The sequence below is a fragment of the Pan troglodytes genome, chromosome 6 (assembly GCF_028858775.2).
Source record: "Pan troglodytes isolate AG18354 chromosome 6, NHGRI_mPanTro3-v2.0_pri, whole genome shotgun sequence".
NCBI lineage: Eukaryota > Metazoa > Chordata > Mammalia > Primates > Hominidae > Pan > Pan troglodytes.
In genome coordinates, this window is record NC_072404.2 from 34,947,376 (window position 1) to 34,972,438 (window position 25,063).

Below are 25,063 nucleotides of genomic sequence, written 5' to 3' on the forward strand. Positions count from 1 at the left end.
CCCAAGCACCTTGCTTGGGACCCACTGGGGTTGCAGTGAAGGTGGGGGGCTCAGAGGTGACTGCACACGGGTCATGCATAGCCACAGTCATTATATGGCCAGAGTTTTAAACATTATTTTGTTCTGTCTTCACCATAGACTTCATCATCAATCATAACTGATAAGGAAAATTACACTTAGCTGAAAAGCCAAGTCCCGTGCTAGGTAGGCATTTTCTATATGTTATTTCTATTTCCAATAAAACAATTCTTTAAAAAGAAAAGCTTATTATCTCCATCTTTCAGATGGAAAGACTGAGGTTTAGTAGGCTTAAATAATTTGCCCGAGGTCACTCACTAGCCAAGGCCAGAACTGGGATTTAAATCCATAAATATTCCAAAGTCCTTTTGTTTCTGTATCACTTCGCAGGGAGCTGCTTCCACCTATCTCCTGTGCCCTTGGTTTCTGCTAATCCTACATTCCAAGAATAAAAGTCTTCCTATGCGTTCCTAGGCAGAAGCCAAGTTTCCCTGCTTTGGGCACGTTCAAAATAGAAGGTATTTTCCGCTTCTCTTGCTTCTGAGCACCCACGAAATCAACACATCCCCAAAACACGCGTTGAGGGAGTAAGGGAAAGTGTCCTGCACCCGCCACCCTCCCGCGCTAAGAGCGGTAGAGGACCCCACAGCTTCGTACTTCCCCGGAGGAGCTCCTGGAGTAGGAGACGCCTTCTAGCCTGGAAGAACCCCGGGTGCGACAGTTGTGCCAGGAAACTTCCAGAGTATTCCCTCGGCTGGGCGCACGCAGTACATCCCCAATGCTCCAATTTGAACTTTGACTCGGCCACGACCACCCCACTCCAGTCTCACCCTACGGTGCTTTCTCCCCTGTTGGTGCTGAGGGCTTTTGAGACTACCTGCCCCGCGCTCCCTAAGTCCGAGGGACCGAGGCGAGGACCTGTCCCGCTGAGCTGGCACGACCCACGCAGGGCAGGCAGCACTTACGCGGCGCAGTCGGTGCTCCTCCCTGAGCCGCGGCGCGCAAGGACCCCAGCCGGTTGTCCTTGCAGCGCTTCCCAAGTCAGGCAGAAGTGAGGCAGCCCCACCCAGTCACGAGGACCCTGCAGAACTCGAGCCTTTAAGCGCTCCCCTAGGCTCACATGACCCAGACCCACAGGGCAAAAGGTACGTCGTCGTGTCCCAACCTCCTGGTCCCAGAAACCTGGCCGCACCAAGTCAGCGCTTCCCATGCTGGAAGAAGCAAGCAGCCCCAGGGTGGAATCTTAAAAATTAATGAAGAGCATCGGCGGGGTGCCATTCAGGTTGGTTTGTCCCTTTGTTTTATTTTGATTTTGTCTCCCAGTTTTTAAAAGTTGCTATCTTAAAATTTCAACCCTGTATTTTGAAATTATTTCTGCACTCTAGGACTTACTTGCAAGCCCAGGATTTACATTTGGAAAGCGAGTGGTGTTTGATTCCCACTGTTTAAAAAGGCAACACACGTTCGCTGATGGTCTACATTCCAGCTGCACTAGCAGTAAGCTCGCACCAAGTGCCACTGTCCTGCCAAGCACTCTCCTGAATCACTGCGCTGGAGTCTCAGAGCCACCTGATGTGTTCTGTACCATTATACCCATTTTGCAAGTGGGGGACACAAACTAAGTGAGGTTAAGTAACCCGTCCAGGGTCACATTGCTTGTAAGTGACCTGAGTGTTTATTATTAGCCACCACCAGGTGCTGGGCATTGAGCCAGACAGTACGGGAGCAAGAACTAAAAAAGGCAAGGAGGTTGCAATGGCAAGTAGATAACACAAAATAAAGGAGGGTCATCATTATCAGCAACAGCAGCGTCAACTGCCAGACAGGTGGGAGAGGCCACGGGGAATCTTCTGCACTGTCCCGGGCCAACCTCCATCTCCTCACAGCTAGCTGCAGGAGTGAGCCCAGGGAAACCCGCAGTAGAGCAGCCCAGCCAACCCGACAGTCAGGGGGAAAAATTGTTTTAAGCCACTTTCAGTTTCGCGTAGTTTGTTATGCAACTACGGCTAACTAAAGCACTAGTTTTATGAGCGGGAACAAACTAATGTCACTGAATATCTGTTTTCTCCTAAGTACCTACTTTATTGGGTTGTTGTGAGGACTCACTGAAAAACTATGTGTAAATCACCCAGCACAGAGTATGTGCTCAGTGACTGCAGTCATTCTTTGCTATCATACCTTCCATATGGAAGTACTTCCTACCCACCTAGCTCTTTAAGGAGAAAAATCTGTTTGTGGGAAAATAATTTTTTTAAGGCCAAAATCAGCCCACCTTTAATATTTGCAGGACCCAGGGCAAAAGTACAAACAGAGATCTGTAGGCCAGATACCTAAATATTTAAAAGTTATAAACAAAGTTAACAAATGATTAAGTACAATAAGTTCTACCTTCCTACCTAGACAAATATACCTTGGGAATTGACATGAAAGGCCAGATTGAAACTTTGGATGATCTGCACTTAAATATGATGGTGCAGGGAGAGGCGATTTCCAGTTCCTGGTTTGCAGCCACCTCCTCTCTTCCCACAGGGCTCTAGTCCATTGGTGGAAGCTCAGTCCAGCTTCCCAGAAGCAGCTGTCCCCCAGCCACCTCTTGGGCACAAGAGTATGAACACCAGAGTCAGCAATGTTTGCCCATGGGAGTACAGACATTAGCAGATAACACTGCTGCTGGTGTGCAGACCCTTGAAGCAGGCTCAGGGTCATTTGGGGAGGGAATTTGGAATTTGCCTTCTAAAGTGTGGGCCCTGGACAAGGGTTCCTTGGGTCTAAGTATAAGGACAACTACTGGCCAAAGAATACCTGTGCCCACATGGAACCACTTAAAAACTAAACTGAATTTTACAGTAAACACACGATGAGCCATACTGTAAGCATATTTATTCAAAAACAGGGTGTCCCAAAAGTCTTCCTGCAGTTTTAGTAACCTCAAGGCTATAAATGCTGCAACTTATAAGAACACCATTTGAAAGTTAATTTAACACTATTTATCTCTGTGAATGTTGAATAACACGTTTTAACTTTAATTTTTGTTTCAGTTCCCCCAAGTGAAATATGGCATACATTAACCAGAAGAGAAAATTACATTTATTAAAATAATTAAAACAGTGTCAAAAGAAGTAAACGTTCAAATGAGTTTTGTAAGTTTGTAGCATTTCGACTTAAGAAGTTATTAAAGCTTAAAACTGCACTGACCTTTTTGGGGTACCCTGTATTCGGATTTGTCGTGTGTCAGGTTCTGTGCTAGACACTTGATTAAAAAGAAAAAACAAGAAAAAAGATAGTCTTCTTTAGGGAACTTGAAGTTTAGTTGTGGGGAGGGGATGAAGGGGACACACAGATTGATCCCATCATACAATATAAGAGCTGTAATTGGGGCTGATAAAGTGTGTGGGGAGGGGAACAGAGGACAGGGACCAAATGACTCTGCCCGAAGAGCCAGGGGAATCCTGTCAGAGGAGGTGACTTGAAGCTGGACATTAAAAAATGAATAGCCACTGAGGGGAAAGGTGGCAGCACAGGCAATGAGCAGGCCACCTGCACTCAGGTTGATGCTGTGCTCTCGGTCGGACAGATGGACTGTGCGACACCAGGCGTGTTCAGGGTGGTTCGGGGGTTAACTAATACTGAGGTTAGAAAATTAGACTGGAGCCAGCTTGGAAAGGGCAAGAATGCTGAGCTCTAGAGACTGATGTTGTTCAAAATTAGTAGATTGGGAAGTCTGTTTCCCTTTTTTTTTTTTTTTTTTTTTTGAGACAGAGTCTTACTGTGCCGCCCAGGCTGGACTGCAATGTCGCAATCTCAGCTCACTGCAACCTCCACCTCCCGGGTTCAAGCGATTCCCTGCTTCAGCCCCCCGAGTAAGCTGGGACTACAAGCACCCGCCACCACGGCCAGCTAATTTTTTGTATTGTAGTAGACACGGGGTTTCACCATATTGGCCAGGCTGGTCTTGAACTCCTGACCGCAAGTTATCCACCTGCCTTGGCCTCCCAAAGTGCTGGGATTACAGGTGTAAGCCACCGTGCCCAGCCTGGAAATCCATTTTCTTAATGAAAGAGAATAAAATAGAACAAAACAGTACAGAACAGAATAGAACCATAGGACAGGAGTATGCGCTTTCCAGGGAGGTTGTAACTGAGCAGCTATTAACAGTAGAAATTTATTGTCTCATAGTTCTGGAGGTTACAAGTCTGAAATTAAAGTGCCAGCAGGGCCAGGTTCCCTCTGAAACCTGGAGGGGAATGATCCTTCCTCGCTTCTTCTAGGTTCTGGTAGCCCCAGGTGTTCCTTGGCTTGTGGCAGCATCAACCCAATCTCTGCTTCAGCCTTCCAGGGCTTTCTCTCTGTGTCTTTTCACAGTGTCTCCCCTCCGTGTGTCTGTCTCTGTGTCCCAATTTCACCTATTTATGAGGACACCAATGACATTGGATTAGGGTCCACTCTAATGACCTCATTTTAGCTTGATCACTTCTATGAAGACTCATTTTCAAAATAAGGCCACTTCACTGCTGCAATAGATATTTTTAGCCCTTCTCTTGTATTGAGAATAATCAAAGGTTGGCCAACAAATCGGTTTGCAAAGAGATTCGTTAAGCCTTCTTTGATTGGCTTTCCTGAAAACAAAGATTTAAAACTGTCAGGTCGATCACAAGCCCTTGTGTTCTCTGCACCTGCATATTCTAGTGAGGTTTGGGTTTGTTAAGCCCTAGTGGTTCAGAGCATGGGTCAGACTCAGTTTGAATCTAGAACCTTGCACCTAATGACCATAAGCAAGTTACTTAATCTCAGTTTTCTCATCTGTACATGATAAAAATACTATTAGCTATCTTGCGGTATTATCAAGAGGAAGAAATAAGATAGTAGTACATATAAAGTGCTTGTCATATAAAAAGTCTCAATAAATGGCAGCTATAACAATAATAATGGTGATCATGACAATCAAGATTCTAGGCTGTGACTGCAGTTCTTTCCAACTGTCTATCCAAGACAACTAAATTGTATCTGGACACCACACAAAAGCATGCTTCTCACTGACCTATAGCCGGAGCTTTGCTGAACTCCTTAAATTCCAGTTAAGAAGACACAGAGAATAGATCATTTACACATCTTGATCAGGTAAATACAATTCCAATTGTCTAAGTTTGTAGGTCTGATTTTACATTTGCAGCTGCTGCCACCAAGATAAATGCGGAGCTGCAATGGAAACAAGGGGAATTGATTAACCTTGTAGGCAATCATGCCCCTCTTGGAAGTGTCTAGGTCTCTCCCTGCACTTGTCAAGGCTTCTATAGCCATTGTTCCTTTTCAGTGTTGTTACTGATCTTCAATGGGGCCACCTGGTAGCCTGGAAACACAGCTCAGAGGCACAGCGAAAAGAGAAATGTCACAGCCCCCATGCACCACAATTAATTGTTCAATAAACACTTTTCTTAAGGAAAGAAGCCAGATGTGTCACACCCACACACTTGCAAAACAACACTGTGCTATTAAAAAAGGGAGGGGTGGGTGGTGGATCCAGTTGAAGAAAGTCTACAGCTGTTCTGCACCTTAGCTATAAGCATTGAAGGCTTCATTAAGTGAGAAGTAGGCCCAGGTGGCGGTAACCAAGCTATAAGACACAGACACATGCCCTGATCAACTTATTGAAGTGCTTCAGTCTCCTTGTACTTGGTAAGGAAGGGGCACCTCCTAAGACTAGCCACAGGCTACAGACTCCAGGGAAGTTGTGGATAATTACATGGTAATTATTTCTAATAAGTGCTTCCACTCTTAGCATGATTATCCTTCCCTAGGTTGCTTGCCTCCTTATGCCTGGTTTATGTAGGGAAACAATGTCCAAATTAATCTACGTCTTTTGTAAGTGAGCCTATACTCCTTTGATGATCCAGATGGTTTAGCGCCCTTTAGCAGCAGGTGTTAAGGCTTTCTTACAAAAGGCATATTTTCATTTTTCCTTCGGCTATGGAAAAAGCCAGGCAAATAAGACTTCGGTGATTTAAGGATAAATTATGGGATTAATATAGACATGGCCACTAAGGACAGCTGAGCAAGCCCTGTGTAAAACCAAGAGAAATAATCATAGTGAAACTTTGTAAGGATTTTATGGTTTGCCCAACACTTTTTATATATATATCATCTCTTTTAATTTTCACATCAGCCCTGCGAGGTATATATTGATATTATGATGAACCTGCCAGTGTGCTCAGGATAGTATCTGATTAAGGGCATGGCCTTAGGAGTAGACCGACGGGATCTGAATCCCAGCTCAGCCACTCATTAGCTGTGTGACCTTTGCTGTGTTAATTAACCTCTCTAAGCCTTAGCCTTCTCATGTATGGGAAGAGAACACCACCAACCCTACAAGGCTGATCTGAGGATTTGACGAAATTGTATGTATAGCCATCAACACAATGTCTGGCCCATAGCAAGCAGGTCATTCACTGGTTGAAAGAAAGACATTTGCAAAGGACAAACAGACAGTAAACAAACTCCCTTAGGTGAAGTAGTATTTGGAGTCTCCTCTTTTTCTCTTGTTTAGGTTTTATTTTATTTTCTTCGAATGGAAATAGTGGTTAGTGCAGGTGCTCTGCTTACTCATATTGTGCCTATGAAGAGTTGCATGATCCAAAGTGGGTTATCTAGAAAAGTGACTCTATAGCCTCTGAAGGGTTTTCCAAAACTTCAAGAACTAGGTCACATCACCAAATAAAGGAATACAAGTAAAATGGGCAAAAGGTATTTCTTGGTAGGAATGCTCAAGCAATTGCATAAAAACTTATGTTGCTTTTTATGCGTGGCAGCTCAGGCTAGACTGCTCAGAACTTCTTGCTGGGTTAACTGCTATGGATTTAAAGGATTCCCCCTTGATTCTGAGACAGCTACACCTAGGAGCACCAAGCAGTGAGAAAGAGAAAAGGTGCCAGAAAGCCAGTCCCCAGGTCTCTTCGTTCTCTATTCTCAGTTCCTGGCTAAATCTTTCTTGCTTTCCTCATTTGAAAATGGAAGTCATAACAACTTACCCACTCTATCCACCTTTACTGAGCCAAGGAGTCTGAATGCACTAGCTAAATGATACAGTGCCTGTCTTATGCCACATGTGACACCATGATCACTAATGTGATATAAATTGCCTGGGCTTAGTTTGTTCCCATCCACCCCACCCAGAGATCTATCAGCAAAAGGAAAAAAGGAATTATCCCTTCTCCTTCTCAGTAGAAAAGTGACCTGACACAGAGCTGTTAAATTCTGGGCTCCTTTGCTCTGAGACGGTTGGAAGAATTAACGCCATTTTGTCTCTTTCGGTGCACCCCATTGTTAAGTTTCTCTCAGTAAATTTTGACAAGAAACAGGCAAGCAAAACAAAATACACTCGATCCTTGTTATTCGTGGATTCCATATTTGCAAATTCTCCTCCATGGTCTGAATAACAAGGACCTCAGAATTCCTTGCCCAAATGGCCACAAGCTTGCTTCCAGAGCCTGCATGCCACTCTTCCTTGGAGTCATCCTCTATCTGAGGGGTGGCCAAAGGCCATGCTTACAGAGCTGGGATGCACAGGGAAGGATGTCCAGGAGAAGGACAGGTGTAGAGGTAGCACTCTACACCACCATGTTCTAGCACAGAACTTCAGGAAGTCTCAGAATTATAAACTCAAATTGATTTTCTAGGTTGCTATCAAGGTATATCTTTCAAGGTAAGAGGGTATATTTCATTTAACAGTTTGTTCCCTGGTTTATAAGTGTTACATATCTAGACATATGGTATGTGGGCCTCCGTGTGTACTCTTGCCCCAAGCCTCCAAAGAAAGAGGCAGGCTTGGAAAGAAATAAACATCTGTTGATTTAAACTACAGTTGACCCTTGAACTCATGTGTTTCAACTACACAAGTCCACTTATACACGGATTTTTTTCTAGAAAAGTGACACTGAGTGTGTCCACCTTCTCTCCCACCTCTCTACCTTTTCTGGTTTTGCCACCCCTGAGACATCAGGGCCAACCTCTCTTCTTCCTTCTTCTACTCTTCAGCCTATTCAATGCGAAGACAATGAGGATGAAGACCTTTATGGTGATCCACTTCCACTTAATGAACAGTAAATACATTTTCTCTCCCTTATAATTTTCTTTTCTTTTAGACAATGTCTCACTCACTTTTGCCCAGGCTGAAGTGCAGTGGTATGATCTTGGCTCACTGCAACCTCCGCCTCCCAGGTTCAAGCAATTCTCATGCCTCAGCCTCCCGAGTGGCTGGGATTACAGGTGTGTGCCACCACACCCAGATAATTTTTGTATTTTTAGTAGAGACAGGGTTTCACCATGTTGGCCAGGCTGGTCTCGAACTCTTGGCCTCAAGTGATCTACCTGCCTCGGCCTCTCTAAGTGCTGGGATTACAGGCATGAGCCACTGCACCTGGCCTCCCTTATGATTTTCTTAGTAACATTTTCTTTTCTTTAGCTTACTTTCTTGTAACAATATAGTATATAATATGTATAACATACAAAATATATTAATCGTTATGTTATAATAAGGCTTCTGGTCAACAGTAGGCTATTAGTAGTTAAGTTTTGGAGAAGTCAAAAGTTGTATGTGGATTTTTGACTGCATAGGGGGTTGACAGCCCTAACCTCTGCATTTCTCGAGAGTCAACTGAACTAATATCTAGGACCTGTTTGTCACCACATCACAGCCTCATTTATTCTGACAGTTGCCCCTGGGGAGGAGGGTGGTGGGCTTCTCATTGCAGAATCTGTGGAACAGGATGCCAGCAGACAAAGGAGGGGGCCCAGCCAGCAGCTCTGAGTAAGTGAAGGAACAATAAGGGCAACAGCAGTGTAAATGCTGGAGATCAGGCCCCTCTCCATTCGTATGCAGTGAATCAGCCTCTAGCATGTCTGTATGATCTAAATGGGTGGGGCTTCCCCATCCCTTCTCTTTGCCTCCCTTCACCTGTAGATTTTGGATGTTCCTGCCAAACTCAGCAGGTGTGAGCTCAAACTGGATTCTTTTTCAAAAACATAAAAAGAGATGACACTTCTTATACTCTAGATGTCATGAAACAGTTCACACCTGATCGATATTTAAAGAAGTATTATTATTAGGCTGGGCATGGTGACTCATGCCTGTAATCCCAGCACTTTGGGAGGCTGAGGCAGGCAGATTTCTTGAGGTCAGGAGTTTGAGACCAGCCTGGCCAATATGGTGAAACTTCATCTCTACTAAAAATAAAAAAAATTAGCCAGGTGTGGTGGCACGCACCTGTGGTCCCAGCTACTTGGGAGGCTGAGGCAGGAGAATCTCTAGAACCCGGGAGGCAGAGGTTGCAGTGAACCAAGATTATGCCACTGCACTCCAGCCTGGGCGACAGAGTGAGACTCTGTGTATTAGTCCATTTTCACACTGCTGATAAAGACATACTCAAGACTGGGCAATTTACAAATGAAAGATGTTTAATTGTACTTACAGTTCCATGTGGCTGGGGAAGTCTCACAATCATGGTGGAAGACAAGGAGGAGCAAGTCACATCTTACATGGATGGTGGCAGGCAAAGAGAAGGGTGCTTGTGCAGGGAAACTCCCCTCTTTAAAACCATCAGATCTCGTGAGACTTATTCACTGTCAGGAGAACAGCACAGGACCTGCCCCCATGATTCAATTACCTCCCACCAGGTCCCTCCCACAACACGTGGGAATTCAAGATGAGATTTGGGTGGGGACACAGCCAAACCATATCACTCCATCTCAAAAAAATAAATAAATGAAAATAAAGAAGTATTATTATTATCTAAACTTGGGTTGCACCATTTCAGGGAAAACAAACACATTTTAACAACATAAGTTAAAAAGCCATTATCAAAAATAAGTAAATAGAACTCTTTCCAATGCTAAGAGGAAAGACAAGGCTGAGAGAAAATAAAGAAATTAAAAGGTATTAAATCCTTACTGCCAGCCAAAGTCATGCTAAGTGTATCATCACACATGATGTCATTCAGCCCTCACTGTAACCCTAAAAGGTAGATATTATATTCTCCATTTTCTAATGGATGTAACAGAAGAATAGAGATGTTCAAACATGTGTCCAAGATCAAAGAGCTACTGAGTGTCAGAACTGGAATTCAAGCATAGGTCTCTCTGACACCAAAACTGCCATTTTTCTCACCTCTTTGTCTAGCTGCCTCCACTCCAATCTGAAGCTTGGAATACAAGCTTTGGATTCTTCCAATCATCGCCCTGCTTCCGTGTTTTTAAATCCTGTCCTTTAGCAAGGTCAACCGTGGACAGTCCTCCCTCATCGGGAGCCAGGAGGGTAGGCTGGCTGGAGGGGTCCTGTTGACAAATCTCATCCTTGTGATGGATTTTTTTTTTCTAGGCCTCAGGACACCTGGAAAGGCGAGGACATTTCTAAATGCCCTCTGTCCTTCAGACCACATCGGAGCATCCTGTCAGGGTCTGTGAGCTGGGAAATAGGCCCTGAGCCGATAGATCTAGAGACGGCCACGTGCTCTTGCACAGCCTAGCCAGCTGTGCCCCTTGGGCTGTTAGTGAGAAAACTTACTTTTACATTTAATCTTGGTTTTCTCCCCTTAAATCAAAAGAGTGCTGAGGGATAAACCGGCGAAGCATGGTGAGAGAGGGAAGAGTTAATGTGTGCAAGGTGAGCCCTCAGACAGAGAAAACTGGAAAACCATGTATTTACTTTTGAGTTTTTGGACATTCAGGTCTATCTTCCATTCCCCCACTGGACTCGTCTGGTTTTGCCTGTGTTTAGAAGTTCTTCTGTGGCCTGTCGCCTTCCTTGCAAATCTGTTGCAAAGTAATTACATCTCAGTATTGGGATCTGTGTTTCAAAAATGTCAAAACAAATTTCGATGATTAAATGCCACAGATTAAGCTTGGTACTTCTCTAAAATTGATATGAAGGACACATTTTAATTAGAAATTATAAATCTGAGGCACTGTACCATCAAGCTACCTCCAAAACCCGAAAACTCCATAAAACTCTAGCTCTGAGGAAAAAAAAGTTAAATTCAATCTAAAGATGGCGATCTTGTGAAATAACCAGCCATATGTCATCTCCTTTTATTGGGGCTGAAATTTTGCCCTGAGGCATCTGAAGGAACTCAGCTAAGGCATCCCCGATAAAGGTCATCTGTGAGGGAAACTTTGTGGGTTTTTTTTCCTCTTTAGATATCTATAAACGCTAATTAAATATGCATTATTGGTGTAATTTTGACCAAGGAGCTTTATGTTAGTATGAAAGCGACTATGTATTACTCTCCAGCACAGCTTACACAAGCATTATGCTAAATTATCAGATTTTTAGCTTCTGCATAGCTAAAGAAAAAGTCCAAGAAGTCATAATTCTTTATCAAAACTGACAGTTGGATTATGCACCTGGAGATTTATCTAGCAAAATCTGCCTTGCATTCTCAACATGAAAATCCTGTGGCTGCCAGTAGGTGATACATCTAATTTTAACACAAGAAAAGACATCTAACAAACATCAAAACAAAAGCTACCCTTGGAGCTCAATTTTCTTTTTCACACATTGGTCCACCCTACCCCCACTTGATGTCAGCAGGAAGTAATCTCGTCTGTGGAAAGGAAGCCAGCCTCCTAGCTGCACCGACAAATTGTAGGGAAATGAAAAGGCTTGATGATTGCTGAATTTTATCCCTCTTTATTTCCAAAAGAATAATGAAGAGCTGTCTTTTCTCCCACTTAACATCCTAATCACCCACATCAGCAGTTTACACTGCAGCTACCCACACCTCTGAGTGGGGAGGAAAAAAAGAATGAGATGCGACCCCTCCCCCACCCTGCTACACCCATTGGAACCTGTCAGTACTGCATCTTTAATCAACCTCAAAATTGCAATCCTCCTCCACTCAATGCCCAGCCCCTGCTGGTTTAGGGCACTACATAGCTTGCGGTAAACTGCTATCCATTATTCCTCTATATTTAGAACTTCTCTAGAGAAATGGCGTTATCTCAGTCACTAAGCTGGAAACTGTTTAAAGTTAGCTTCGCACAGTGGCTTATTCACAGTCTCTTTCATGGACCCTTCATTCACCTTGCTTTAAAATGTTCAGACTGATGCGCAACTACAAAAATCCAAAGTATGAAAATATCACCCTATGGAAAATTGACTATGATTTGCATTTTGCTAATGTTGGGATAGGTCAAATGTTATTTCTCTCCGCTCCATAATGTTTCATTGGAGATAAATCCTACTCCCCTTCACCAGTGAAAAGCCACTCAATGACCTGAACAAGATCTGGTGATAGAAAACATATTTTCAATAACACTAAACTCATTTTTCTGCCAGAACAAATTAGTCAGTAGCTATCTCATATGTCACAGAGGTTTCAAAGAGGCACTTAGGAGGATGCTAAAAAAAAAAAATCCTTCTATGTAGATGATTAGAAATGTCATGTGCTAATGTAAAAATGCTCTGGCAGTCCTTTCGTTTTACTCTTCCTTATGAAAATACTGTTTCTCATTTGTGATTCCACTCCTAAAGAGATGTTTTTTGAAAATGGTTCCAAAGAGAAACGGAAGGAAGTGTTATCATTTAGCCCAGAAAAGGCAAGATGGCTGGGAGGTAATCAAATAAAGGAGAAAAAAGACACAGTGAGCTCATCACTCCTCCAAAGTCCCATCTCCACTGAACACTGGTTAAGAAGAGGGGAGTGGGCTGTATTGGTAGGAAGGTTTCCTTAGAGTTGAGTATATTAAGAAGAGCATGAGTTCCGGAATGAATGAATGTCTACAATCAAGGACTATCTTCCTTCAGTGTTCTTTGCCATTTGAAGGAAAAGCAGTTTATAGCTTTTAAATTCCCATCTCCATTGAACACTGGTTAAGAAGAGGGGAGTGGGCTGTATTGGTAGGAAGGTTTCCTTAGAGTTGAGTATATTAAGAAGAGCATGAGTTCCGGAATGAATGAATGTCTACAATCAAGGACTATCTTCCTTCAGTGTTCTTTGCCATTTGAAGGAAAAGCAGTTTATAGCACACACATATTTTCTTAGGACCTCAGTTTCCACCATCCTATAATAGAGCAAACAATTGCTACTTTTTATTGCTGTAGAGCAGATTAAATCAGATGATGTGACTAAAACATGTAACATGATGTCTGATCCATAACCAAAGAAAACTAGAGGAATGTGTAAAGCTATGATGTGTGTGGGTAAGAGTGGGGATAGCTGAATCCTGAAAATTCAGGCAGAATGGCTCACTTTATTTTATTGTGTAGCCTAGTCTTTATGTGATAATATTGACACTTAAGTTTACCAGAGAGGAAAATATTTCCTTCAACATCCTCTACGAGATCTGTTTTCACATGTGTAGAGCTGACTGTATGCCTGAATAGGTGAATTATGCATTTCACCCAACTTTCTTTTATAATTTGAGTCATTAGACATGGCCGTAGAGTTAACAGTTTAATATAAAAGTGTTCCTGGAGATTTTGCTTGTTCTTTTTGGACTCTAATCAAATGTGAAAGAGATTAGTAGTAGCAGTATTTGTGATTTCACCCTATTTTGAATATTTACAGATGCTTAACTCTTAGAGAGATACTTCTGACATTCCAACACATTTCAGCTCTGTATAAACATTCCTTTGGGGGCTTTTATTTTGTTCTGATAGTAAAAATTACTAGAGGAATGTAACTGAAAACTGATTTCCAAATAAGATACCCTGCGGCAATCGAAATATCCTATGTAGTTATTATCCACTGTAAAGTACACTTTCCCTCAGGGAATCTGCTATCAGAGAAAATTAAAACCTAGCCACCCATTTTAAAGCCCATTAAGTCATTAGGTGGCTCTTCAGTGTTTTCCTAATGGGCTACACAGCACAAGGAGCCCTCCCAGAGCCAGTGAGAAAGCATTGTGCAGACTCCTGCAAGCAGATTTCTTTATCTGGGAGTCACAGAAGTTTAGACCTGAGATGGACCTTGAAAATTATTCAGCTTCTTCCACTTGCAGAAGAGGAAACTGAGCACAGAAGAGGTCACGTGGTTTTCCACTATCCACAGCTGGTTAGAGGCAGAATAAGGGTTGAAACCCAAATGCCTGCAGCATCCTGGCATCACAGAGCCTTCATGGTCTTAAAGGTGGGATGAATTATTCTATACCAGAATAATGTTTTGGATGGTAGTATTGGAAAACTATCTGCCTTGAAAGTTGCTTCAGATGAATGAAAACCTATTATTTTTAAAAAGTAAAGCACTTCAAATGTGTTTTATCATGTAACATGTATGTGTTATCATTGTAGTTCTCCTATGTAGAGTGATGAAATGGGGTGGCTAATTCGAGAAAACCTCTTCCCACACAAGTCTTATGCCTCCTCCTTCCCCGCTTCGTGCAGAGGACATTTTGCTCAAATGTCACCTTCTCAGTGAGATCTACCCTGACCCCCCCTATTTAACCTACCTCACAGCACACATCCTGGGATTACTGATCCCTTTTACTCTGTCCTATCTCTTCTTCAAAGCACCTATCACCTGCTGACTTACTATGTAATTCACTCATTCTTATGCTAGAAAATAAGCCATGAAAACAGGAAATTATTGTGATTTGTCTTAACTAGTGTAATGCAAGTGCCTAGAACAGTGCCTGACGTAAAATAATGCTTAAGTATTTGTGGAAGGAAGTAATTAATTGTCCCCAAATGGCATCCTTTTTGTGCCCATGGGTGCACATCATTTTCTGGTTGGTGGTCATCTTCTGACTAGATGTGCCCTGTCCATCAGCACACAGTGCTGTGGAGAGCCAATCTTCATTATTATCTTGCCTCACTAAAAGTTAAACATTGTGTCCTTCTGGCTCTCTGATAAAGAAAGCTCACTTTCCTAAGATCAACATGGTTTCCTGGCCCTCATAATATTTCTACATGTTTAAATCTTACTCAGTTTGCTACTTTCTAGAGTCAGTTGATCTAAAATATGTACTGGCCACCCACAGTGTGTGAAGTTGGTGCCAGATGTTCATGGTGACAGCCATGAGCAGTACATTCTGGAACCTATTAGACTAATGTCTCATAAAACTTATCTGATTCCCTGATGTTCTCCCATCAATTTTCCTGTTCCTGTATGTGGCTGACAACGTTACTGGCTTATCCATGTCATTCCCCTTCCTGTTTGGTATCTCCTTTTAGTTTGGGCAATAATGTACCCAGGAGTTGAGTCATGTTTGACCCTAGTCAGTCATGGCTACCCCTTTTCCCTTTGCCACTGAGTGGTCTACAAGTGGCTGTGTAATCCAGTCCTGGTCAGTGAAATATAATGAGAATTCTAATGGAGGGCTTGGGAAAGATTTTTCTCCCTGTCAGAAGGTAGGGGAAGTACCACAATCTTCAGCCCTAACCCCAGCACCTTGACTCCTAATTTGGGTGGTGTGTTGTGAAAACGTGATGATGCCTGGTGCTGTGGTAGCCATCTTGTGACCATGAGGAAAAACCACATATGCACTGAGGCAGAGAGGAAGGGCTAAAAGAGCCTGGGCTCTTAATGACGTTGATCTAACAAACCCACCCTGAGACCAGTCTACCTCTTGACTTATTTATCACATTCAAATGATAATATCTATTAATCATTGACACCAGGTTGATAGTCTTTTCCATTTTTTGATTAATGTGAAAAGCTACAGATTAATTTCGTTTATAAATATCTGTCACCCCTGAGATAATATTAAGAACAAGTGTCATTTTCTTGAGTCTTTCCTCTGATTTTTTCCTGCTTTTTTAAACTTTAATTTCTCACCCTTCTTTTCAACTCTATAAACTTATTTTCTGTATAATACCTAGAAGCTACCTGACTTCTTACCAGATATTATCTTAAACCCCTTCGTTCTACCTTATCTATGATGAGCAAGATAGAGGAAGGTGCTCAAGGTTAGGGGAAAAACTGAAATGTTTTCAACATTAGCCTTGACCAGGCTCATGTCTTAGCACATGAGGGTTTGTGCAGGGAAACTGAAGCAAAGGAAGGACAGCATGGTTACTCTTTTTCCAGTCCACTTTGAACCCCGTTACCAAGTGAATCTTCCTAAAACACTCCCTATAGCACATCTTTCTCCTGGTCAGGAAAACCTAAGGATTTCACTGAGCCTGCCAGATAAGATTTCAACAGTTTTCTTAGCATGCAGCAACTTTCACAATCTACACCCAACTTCCCTTTCCAGCTGGACCCCCTCTACTTATCTTGAGCCCCACATTTTTGCCAGTTGGGTCTGTCTATTCACTTTAACTTTTCATACCCATTCATGCTCCTGGTCCTGGTTATTGTGGTCCCGGACCTGGAATGATCCCTAACCAAATTCCATGTATTCTCTAAACCTCTGCTATTCAGTAGGTAACCACGATGGGTAGACTGGCCTTTTCACTGAATTTTTAATTTAAATCCATTTGAATTTAAAAATAGATACTTGAAAATTAAAAACTTTTGCTTTGTGAAAGACCCTGTTAATAAGATGAAAACGATGAGCCACCAACTGGAAGAAAATATTTGCAAATCATATGTAAAAGATTCATCTATAGAATATATAAAGAGTTCTCTAAAGTCAACAGTGAGAAAACAATCTGATTTTTAAATGGGCCAAAGAGTTGAACAGACATTTCACTAAAGAAGATAGACAGTTGGCAAATAAGCACATGAAAGATACTCAGCATCACTAGCCATCAGGGGAATGTAAGTTAAAATCACCAAGACAGATCACTTATAAACCTATTAGAATAGCTAAAATAAAAAAGACTAATAATACCAAACACTGGCATGGATGCAGGGAAACTGGATCTCTCAGACATCGCTGGTGGCAATGTTAAACAGTACAGCCACTCTGGGCATCTGGCAGTTTCTTAAAAAGTTAAACACACATTTACTATACAACTGAACAACAGTACCTCTGGGCATTTATCCTAGGCAGGTAAAATCTTATATTCACACAAAAACTGTTCACAAATGTATGTGTAATAGCCAAAAACCGGAAATGACCCAAATGCTCTTCAAAAGGTGAATAGTTGAACACACAACCATATAGTAGAATACTATTCAGCAATAAAAAAGAAACAAACTACTGATACATGAAACAGCTAGGGTGGATCTTAAGAACATTATGATGGCCAGGTGTGGTGGCTCACGCCTGTAATCTCAGCACTTTGGGAGGCCAAAGCGGGCAGATCACCTGAGGTCGGGAGTTCAAGACCAGTCTGACCAACATGGAGAAACCCCATCTCTACTAAAAATACAAAATTAGCTGGGCATGGTGGCGCATGCCTGTAATCCCAACTACTTGGGAGGCTGAGGCAGGAGAATCACTTGAACCTGGAAGGCGGAAGTTGCAGTGAGCCGAGATCGTGCCATTGCACTCCAGCCTGGGCAACAAGAGTGAAACTCCATCTCAAAAAAAAAAAAAAAAAAAAAAAAGAACATTATGACGAGTGACAAAAGCCAGTCTCGAAGGATTACACATTGTATGATCTCATTTACACAACATTCTTAAAATGACAAAGTTGCCGAGAAAACAGATAAATGAAATGGCTGCCAAAGGTTAGGGAAGAGGAGGGAGAGCCTAACTATAACAGAGCAGCACTAGGAGATCATTTGTGTGATGGAACAGTCCTGTATGTTGGTTGTGATTGTGCTTAAACAATTCTGTACATGTGATAAAATGTTACAGAAATATACACAGAGACAGATAAAACATTTGAATACATATAAATAACAGTGAAATATGCATGAGGTGTAGTTAATTGTACCAATCAATATCCTTGTTTTGATAATGAACTATAGTTATGTAAAACGTTACCATGGGTTGATGGATTCATGGGATCTGTTTATACTACTTTTACTCCTTTTGAGTCTGTAATTATTTCAAAATTAAAAATTAAAAAAAGATACTCGATTCTATTATGGGAAAATGTTTAAGCATGTTTGATATATGAATCTGTTTCTCCATTGTAAATGTTATTAAATCTAAGACGTGCTACAAGTGTAAAGTATATACTGGATTTTGAAGACTTAGTATGAAAAACATTGTAAAATACTTTGCTTATAGTTTTTATATTGATTAAAATACTCTAAAATATATTGAATTAAGTAAAATATATTATTAAAATTATTTTCACCCTTAAAAATGTTTAAAAATGTGTCTTTTAGATAATTTAAAATTACATATGTGATTCATATTATATTTCTATTTCCTGCTCTAAGCAAAGAATATGGTACCCTGAAAATTGACACATATGTTAATGGGCATATGCATATGAGCAATTATTACCTAAGAGACAATATCCATGTTTTTTTTACAATCTTATTAAGGTATAACTGGCATACAATAAGTTAAATATAAAGTATACAATTTGATCAGTTTCAGCTATGTATGAACCCATGAAACCCATTATCACAAGATAACAAACATTCTCATTGCCCCCAAAAGTTTCCTCCCTCCTGCCATCTCTGTCACCAGGCAATTGCTGATCAGCTTTCCATCACTATAGATTAACTTGCATTTTTAAAATTTTTAAATAAATACAATTATATTAATTGGTATCTTTCACTCTGTGTAGTTACTTTAAGATTCATCTATGTTGTGCGTATCAATAGTTCACTCCTTTTCATTGCTGAATTCATTGCTGAATTGGACTGAAATATATTTGTCCATTTACTTGTTCAAGGACATCTGGGTTGTTCCCAGCTTTTGACTATTACATATAAAGCTGCTGTTAATATTCGTGGACAAGTCCTTATGTGGACATATGCTTTCATTTCTCTTGGGTAAATACCTAGGTTGACACATATAGTAGAGAATGTTTAACTTTTCAAGCTATAAAATTGTTCTCAAAAGTGTTGTGCCATTTTCCATTCCCACCAGCAGTGCATGAGAGTTTCAGTTGCTCCATATCTTTCCCAACACTTATTGTGTCTTTTTGATTATTGCCATCATGCTAGGTGTCAACTCACCGTGATTTAAACTTGAATTTTCCTAATGACTAATGATGTCCAGCATCTTTTTATGTGCTTATTTCCTGTTTGTATAGTTTCTTTTTTGTAAAATGTCTATTTGATTTTTGCACATTATTTTAATTAGGTTGTTTCTCTTCTTATTAAGTTGTAAGGGTTTATTTTATATAAAATGCAAATCCTTCATAAAATATATATTTTGCAGATAATTTTGCCCAGATTTTGGCTTGCCTTTTCATTTCCTCTTTTTCATTTCATTTCATTTTTTTGAAGAGCAAAAGTGTTCAATTTTGGCCAGGCACAGTGGCTAACACCTATAATTCCAGCACTTCGGGGGGCTGAGGCGGGCAGATCGTTTGAACTCAGAAGAGACCAGCCTGAGCAACATGGCGAAACCCCATCTCTACTAAAAATACAAAAATTAGCCAGGCGTGGTGGCATATGCCTGTAATCCCAGCATCCCTGGTGGCTGAGGCAGGAGAATCACTTGAACCTGGGAGGCGGAGGTTGCAGTGAGCCGAGATCTCACCACTGCACTCCAGCCTGGGTGACAGAGCAAGACCTGTCTCAAAAAAAAAACAAAAAAAAAAAAAACAAAAAACAACAAAAAACAAAGATTATTATTTCTTCACCCAGTTTCCCTTTGAAAGAGGTCAACTGATATATATGTGTGGGTCTGTTTCTAAACTTTCTAGAGTGTTCCATTGATCTTTGTATATCTATCATTATGACAATACCACACTGTCTTGATTACCATAGCTCCATGATAAACCCTAAATATAAACTCAAGTGTATAGTGTGAGTTCTACAACTTTATTCTTTTTCAAATGTTTTTGACTATTCTACATCTTTTGAACTTCCATATAAATTTTAGAATCAGTTTGTCAATTTCTAAAAAACAAGCCTGCTGATATTTTTTATTGGCATTGCATTTAATCTAAAGATCAATGTGGGGAGAATAGATATCTAAATAATATAGTTTTTGATTTATGGGCATGTATATCTCATCTTTTCAATTATCTCAACAATGTTTTATGGTTTTTGGTATAAAGGTCTTGCATAAGTTTTCTTCAATACTTAAGTTCATATTTTCTGCTATTTTAAATGGTATTTTTATTGCAATTTTGGATTGATCTTTACTACTGTATAGAAACAAAATTGATTTTTATATATTACTCTTTATCCTTTAACCTTGCTAAACTCACTGAATAGTTCCAATATTTTTGTGTGTGTAGGTTTCTTAGATTTTTTTTAAATCACCTATACTGGTTCAAAGAATTTTCCACAGTCATGTTGTCTGTTAATAGAGACTGCTTTATGCCTTTCTTTTTAACCTGTATGCCTTTGTTATTTCTTTTTCTTTCATTAATACATTTGCCATAATCTTTGTTACAATGACGAATAGAAGTGATAGAATGGATATACTTGCACTGTTCTTAAATGAAAAGCATTCAGTCTTTCACCATTAGGTGAGGTGTTAACTGTAGGCTTTTCATAGCTGCCTTTATGTGGTTGAATTTTCTTCTTTTCTTTTTTAAACTTTTTCATCATGAATAGATGTTGAATTTTTGTCATATGCTTTTCTGCATATATTGAGGTGACCATATGGTGTTTCTTTTTAAGTGTATTAATATAGTGAATTACATGGGTTGATTTTCAAATGTTAAACCAACCTTGCATTCTTGAGATAAACCTTTTATTTGGTAAAATTTATAAACAGTGTTTGTCACTATGTTCACAGGGGACATGATTTGTAGATTTTCTTTTCTTGTAATATCTTTGGTTTTGGTATCAAGGTAATGCTGGCTTCATAGATTGAGTTGCAACGTGGGTTTTTGTTTGTCTGTTTGTTTGTTTTGAGACAGGGTCTCACTCTATGCCTAGGCTGGAGTGCAGTGGTGCAATATCAGCTCACTGTAGCCTTGATTTCCTGGGCTCAAGTGACCCTCCTGCCTCACCCTCCCAAGTAGCTAGGAACACAGGTGTGTGCCACCATATCCAGTTTTTGTTTTTGTTTTTGTTTTTGTAGAGGTGGGGTCTCACTATGTTGACCAGGCTAGTCTCAAACTCCTGGCCTCAATCCTCCCATCTCAACCTCTCAGAATGCTGGGATTAGAGGCATGAGCCACTGCGCCCAACATGGATAGCAAAGTGTTTTATCCTCTTTGATTTTCTTGAAGTTTTGTGTAGAATTGATATTCTTTCTGATTTAAATGTCTGGTAGAATTAACCAGAGAAGCCATCTTGGCTTGATGTGTTTTCTGGGTTTTTGTTTGTTTGTTCGTTTGTTTGTTTTATGGGGAGGTTTCTAACTATAATAGCTTTACAGTTAGAAGCCTTTAATAACTTTAATAGCTATTGAGCTATCCAGGTAATCTATGTCTTCTTGAGTGATCTCTGGCAGGTGGTTTCTTTCAAAGAATTTGTCCATTTTATCTAAGTTGTCAAATATTATGGCAAAAAAGTTGGTTGTAATATTTTCTTATACTTTTAGTATCTACAACTGTATTGGTATCCTCTCTCTCATTTCTATAATTAATAATTTGTATCATTTCTATTTTTTTCTTGATGAATCCAGCTAAAGGTTTATCACTCACTGATCTCAAAAAACCAGTTTTTTATTCCAATGATATTCTCTATTTTTTGTTTTTCTATTTCCTGTACCTTCTTGAACATTTGAAACATATTTATAATAGTTCTTTTAATGTCCTTGACTACTAGTTCTACTGTCTGTGTCATTTTTGTTCTGTTTCCATTGACTGATTTTTCTCCACAATATAAGATATATTTCTATGCTTTTTTGCATGCATAGAGTACATATATTATATATGTACAAGTTAAAGAATAATAACAAAGTGAACAATGTTTACAACTCCAAACAACTTGACAAAAAGAATATTATCAATACCTTAAATCTGTCCCTGGTAACATCCCTACCTTGATACACTCAAAGTGTACTCAAAGGTACACTATCTTGAATTTTGTGTTAAACTAACTTTTAATTATTTATTTTTGCTTAGGTATGTAATCCTAAAATAATATATTAATTTTAACTTTTTTAGACCTTTGTCAAATACAATAATTCTAGGCTTACTTTTTTCATTCAATATGTTTCTGAAATTCAACCAGATGAACATGTATCTGTTCATTCATATTCTATCCTAAATGGTATTTCATTAAATGAATATTCAAAAAATTATCCACTATCTGCGGACATGAGAGCTGTTTCCAGTTTTTCTTTTTGCTTGTTTGATTCGCTGGTACAAACAGTGCTTCTATGACCATATTTGAATATGTCTTTGGTGCACATATGCAAAAGTATTTCTAAAGTATGTATCTTAGAGTAGTATTGCTGAGTCGAAGACTATATGAATTTTCAACTTTGCTAAATAACACTAAATTGTTTTTTAAAGTAGTGGTACCAATTTACTCTTCAGTCAAAAGTGTGTAAGTGTTTTTATTGCTCTACATCTTCACCAATATTTGGTTTTGTCAGACTATATAGATTTGCCAATCTGATAGAAAAAAACTGGCATCTATGAAAGTCATTTGTTTTCCCTAAACATTTCCAGTTTTCTCTGCTTCCAAGCACATAGTAGAAGGAATTGCACTTCCTAAATCCTTGTTATGAGTGAGTTTGACTTGTAATGAATTGTGAAGGAATGTCTGCCAGCTCCTGGCTGGAGCAATTACTTACTGATGCAAAAACCTCCATGCTTTCCTTCGCTCTGACAAGGAGGCCTACAACATCGGAGGTAACTGTTGTGTGACCCTGGGAACATGAGTGATCATAATGAACAGATGACTGACCACAGTTCCCAGATGACCTAAACTGGACATTTGTGTGAGTGAGAAGTAAAATTTTGTTGGTATGATTCTTGGGTGTTGGTGGCAACAGTATTACCTAGCATGTCATAACATACAGAATTTCTCATTGTGGTTTTAATTTGCTTTTTCCTGCTTACTAATGAGACTGCACATCTTCTGACGTTTTGTCTGGGCATTTTTTGTTTCATAAAATGCCGGTTTATTTGTTTATTTAAACCATCTTTCAGTGGGTTTCTTTGTCTTCCTCTTATTGATTTCTAGAAGTTCTTTAGACATTTTGGATTCTCATCTTGTGTCAGCTTTGTTTCAATTCCATTACACAATTTTTGGTTTTTCTTTTAATGGTTCTTAAATAAAACTTTTTATCTTAGAAAATTTCAAGCATACAAAATAGAATATTCTAATAAGCCTCCATGTAGCCATACCCAGCTTCTATAATTATGGACTCATAGTCAATCTTTTTTGCATCTGTAATCTCTACCCATTCCTCCCACCCCTGGATTATTTTGAAGAAAATGCCAGACATCCTATAGTTTCATCTACGTATCTCTAAAGGTAAGAACTCTTTGCAATTTGGAGGTCCAGTGTTATGTGAGGGTCTCTGTTCCAATCCCCCAACCTGTATAGGCTGAAAGCTTTCCCTCTTCCCCCTCAAACCTCAGCTGTAGGCTTCCAGGGAGAGTTTGTGTCTCAGCTAATCAGATATCTAAACACACTTAAAAACACACTTATTTTTCCATTATATTATGCTAAAAGCACTAGAAGTAATTTAGTTTAGCATGTATTCATGTTGTTTAGACATGTACTACTAAGTATGTATTATGTGTGCATGATTTTTACATGCGCGTTTTTACCACTATCTATTTAATCTATAAGCTTCTAAGAGGTATGAACTATTTCTATTCGCCATGTTTTAAGTAATACCCAGCCCAATGTGATTCAAAAGTAAATGTATAATAAATTCTATTTGATGAAAATGAAAGTCCTGGTTATTAGAATATCATGAGGAAAATGGACTCAAATTGTGGTTTGATTTTCATAGGCAATTCTAATGGATATATAAGAAATTTATCTCACATAGAATAAAACATGGAATTTTCCCCATTTTATTCATTTCAGTTTTCTTTCTTTCATTCTTATTCTAGGTGGTCTATGCATTGTATATTCAGTACTGTTTTTGAAAGGCATGTAACTCAAAATATATGGTTGTACTACGAATAAATGCACTATGCTGATATCACCATTGTAGAAGATTCTGGGAAGAACATTCTATTATTCAATCCCTTAAAATATATCATCCTATTGAGTTGCTTCTTCTAAGGCATTCATGTACAGTGTGCTCTTTTAGAGTTTAACAATTCCATTTTCATACCCCTCTAAACACACCATTTTAATTATTTTTAAAAACTTACCATTAGTGATTTGTCCTATTTTGTTTTTATATAAATGTTTATATACAATAATGTTATGTTAAAAATAAATACAACTGTTTTCTTATTGTTATATTATCTTTCACTTAAACAAGAGGAAAGGGAGATTAAGTAGCTGACAGTGTACTGAAGAGTAACTGAAAAGACCAAAACAGGACCATTGGCTTTTTCTACCTATTCTTCTTTGGCTTCTGCCTTTTCATGTCCTATGTATGGCTGCCATCATGTGCTGCTCTGTCTTTTCTTCTCAGGGCCTGCTTGACACATTTGATCCAGAAAAGCTTCTTCCTCCCTTCTGACCGCTGTTTGCTCAGTCAGAGCTGGTGTGCCTATAGATCTTCACATCCTTATTCCATGGCTACCTGGCAGGGATAAGATGTATATATATATATATACACGAATATATATATGTGTATATATATATACACGTATATATATATACGTGTGTGTGTATATATATGTGTGTGTATATATATGTGTGTGTATATATATATATATATGTATATACAGGTTGCTGCTCTGTTGCTCAGGCTGGGGTGCGGTGGCGCCATCATAGCTCATTGCAGCCTTGAACCCCTGGGCTCAAGCGATCCTCCTGCCTCTGCCTCCTAAAGCACTGGAGTTACAGGTGTGAGCACCATGGCCAGCTGTGGTGTCCTTTTGATTCTTGTATTTGGCCTTCTTGACTAATCCAGTGCTCCCAGACTTCTAGCAGAAGCCCATTCTCTGGAGGTAAACTGCCAGGAATCCTATGGGGTGGAGGGGGATTCCCTGAGCTCTTACACCTGGTCCTAAGGTGCTTCCTTGGCTACTTTATGTTTAACA

General features: G+C 39.9%; 1 protein-coding gene across 8 annotated transcripts in view; it reads right to left on the reverse strand.

Moving 5' to 3' along the window:
- The window catches only part of CPVL (carboxypeptidase vitellogenic like), a 202,534-nt gene that overhangs the window by 152,593 nt on the left and 24,878 nt on the right, over positions 1 to 25,063 (reverse strand). For 4 of the 8 annotated variants that reach the window (XM_016956801.3, XM_054687074.2, XM_009452508.3 and 1 more), the window contains exon 1: positions 984 to 1,074. The exons of 1 other annotated variant lie outside the window; for it this stretch is intronic. The gene's annotated coding sequence lies outside the window, so the exon portion shown is untranslated. Of the gene's footprint in view, positions 1 to 675; positions 693 to 848; positions 1,075 to 25,063 lie in introns of those variants that run through there. 3 more of the 8 variants (XM_009452511.3, XM_009452509.5, XM_009452513.4) reach the window with 3 other exon arrangements.